Genomic DNA, 3,009 nt, shown 5'->3' with positions numbered 1-3,009 from the left:
CAGCAGGAATTGGATAGCCTACAGCAGGAATTGAATAGCCTACAGCAGGAATTGGATAGCCTACAGCAGGAATTGAATAGCCTACAGCAGGAATTGGATAGACTACAGCAGGAATTGAATAGCCTACAGCAGGAATTGGATACCCTACAGCAGGAATTTGATAGCCTACAGCAGGAATTGAATAGCCTACAGCAGGAATTGGATAGCCTACAGCAGGAATTGAATAGACTACAGCAGGAATTGAATAGCCTACAGCAGGAATTGAATAGCCTACATCAGGAATGTAATAGCCTACAGCAGGAATTGAATAGCCTACAGCAGGAATTGAATAGACTACAGTAGGAATTGGATAGACTACAGCAGGAATTGAATAGACTACAGTAGGAATTGAATAGCCTACAGCAGTAATTGAATAGACTACAGTAGGAATAGAATAGTCTACAGCAGTAATTGAATAGACTACAGTAGGAATTGAATAGACTACATTAGGAACAAGGATATACATTTTGGTGATTTCCCCCCTCCCCCATGAGTAGCCTTGTTTCACTGCCAAATATAAAATGAAACCATCTAGTGTTCAGCGAAATAACAACACAATGTCCTGTTATTATTATTTTATTTATTGAACTGGGCAAGTCGGTTAAGAACAAATTCTTATTTACAATGACGGCCTACCGGGGAACAGTGGGTTAACTGCCTTGTTCAGGGGCAGAACGACAGAGTTTTACCTTGTCAGCTCAGGGATTCGATCTAGCAACCTTTCCTCAGCCACAGTGTATTATATGTGCAAAAGTACTATCTCACAACCTGACGAAACATTTAGAAACAAAACATGCCCCTTCTAAAATAATCCACAGGAGTATTTTGAGCGAGAATTACGAACAACTTTCAAGTAGTAAGACATTTATGAAAGCAACAGATATCATTCATTAGAAGGGGCTAGAAGCGTCTTATATGGCGAGCTACCGAGTGGCTAGGACAGGCAAGCCCCATACTATTGTGGAGGACTTAATTCTTCCTGTTGCTGTGGATATGGCTGGGACAATGCTGGGGAAAAGTCAAAAAATAATACACAGACAATGCCTTCATCAAACAACACGACGCATCAGTGACATGTCAGGAGATGTTCTGAAACAATGGCTGCTTTGCATACAAGCCAGTGAATGATATGCGTGACAGCTGGATGAGTCAACAGACGTGGCTGGTCTGGCACAGCTCCTGGTATACAGTTGAAGTCAGAAGTTTACATACACTTAGGTTGGAGTCATTCAAACTCATTTTTCAACCACCTCACAAATGTCTTGTTCACAAACTATAGTTTTGGCAAGTCGGTTAGGACATCTACTTTGTGCATGACACAAGTCATTTTTCCAACAATTGTTTACAGACAGATTATTTCACTTATAACTCTCTGTATCACACTTCCAGTGGGTAAGAAGTTTACATACACTAAGTTGACTGTGCCTTTAATACCTCTTGACACTACAGGGGGTGCTGTTTCAACTTGGACATTTATCGTTCCCAAATTAAACTGCCTCGTACTCAATTCTTGCTCGTACAATATGCATATTATTATTACTATTGGATAGAAAACAATCTCTAGTTTCTAAAACCGTTTGAATTATGTCTGTGGGTGAACCAGAACTCTTTCTGCAGCGAAATCCATGACAGGAACTGCGAAGGTCTGAAAACGAGGCTCTGTTCTCAGATCAGTTGTAAAGCTCTGTATGTATCCTATGGGTCGACATAACTGCACCCGCCTTCCCTGGATGTCAGTAACCAATGAGAAGTGGATGGAGTGTCTACGTAGTTCTCAGAGCTTATAAAAGGCCAAGGAACGAAGTGCGCTCTCTTTTCGTCGTCGTCATTGCGCAAAGCAAGACTCAAGATGGCATTTGGAAAAGCTCAGTTATCGGCCTTAGCTATATCGTCTGTAATTTAATTCGATATAGGTGTTAGAAACATCATACGAAGTTTTTTTAAACCGAGTTAATCAGTTTTGCGAGTATAATTGCTATTTCGGAATTTCCTTAGTATTGCGTTTTGGGGATTTGGGAATGTTGTGGCCACATAGCTGTTGTTAGCTGCTAATTCCGAAGTTGAAGACGACGTTTTACAACCAAGCAACGATTCTTTTGGACAAAAGGACACCTTGCCCAAGATTCTGATGGAAGCTCGTCCAAAGTAAGAACTATTTATGATGTTATTCCGTATTTATGTGGAAAAATTAAACGCATTTGTCCGCCTTTATTGCGGCACTGATCTGGCTGTAACGCACACTGTATGTCTAGTAACGTTAATTTTAAAAATCTAACTCAGCGGTTGCATTAATAACTAATGCATCTTTCATTTGCTGTCCAACTGTATTTTTTTAGTCAATCTAATCGATTAAATAATCGTAAACTTTAGGTGCCTTTCCAAGATGGCGCCGGCCAGAATGCAGGACCTGTTGCCACTGATCACATTGTATACAACGATTTGTGCTGCTAAATATGCACATTTTTGAACAAAACCTATATGCATTGTGTAATATGATGTTACAGGACTGTCATCTGACGAAGTATATCAAGGTTAGTCCAAAATTATATATCTTTTGCTGATTGTTTACGATCGCTAACCTGTGCTGCTGGTAAATTGCTTGTGTTTCTGGCTATTGTGCTAGCTAATAATAAATGCTATATTGTGTTTTCGCTGTAAAACACTTAAAAAATCTGACATATTGGCTGGATTCACAAGATGTTGGGCTTTCATTTGCTGTACGCTGTGTATTTTTTCAGAAATGTTTAAGATGAGTATTAGGTATTTGACGTTGGTCTCTGTAATTATTCTGGCAGTTTCGGCACTATTTCAGATTGCAGCTGCAATGTAGAAATGTGATTTATACCTGAAATATGCACATTTTTCTAAAAAAACATATGCTATACAATAAATATGTTATCAGACTGTCATCTTATGAAGTTGTTTCTTGGTTAGTGGCTATTTATATCTTTATTTGGTCGAATTAGTGAT

This window comes from Salvelinus sp. IW2-2015, unplaced genomic scaffold (assembly GCF_002910315.2).
Source record: "Salvelinus sp. IW2-2015 unplaced genomic scaffold, ASM291031v2 Un_scaffold5000, whole genome shotgun sequence".
Classification (NCBI taxonomy): Eukaryota; Metazoa; Chordata; class Actinopteri; order Salmoniformes; family Salmonidae; genus Salvelinus; species Salvelinus sp. IW2-2015.
The sequence above is the reverse complement of the archived record's forward strand: the minus strand, read 5'-3'. Positions refer to the sequence as shown.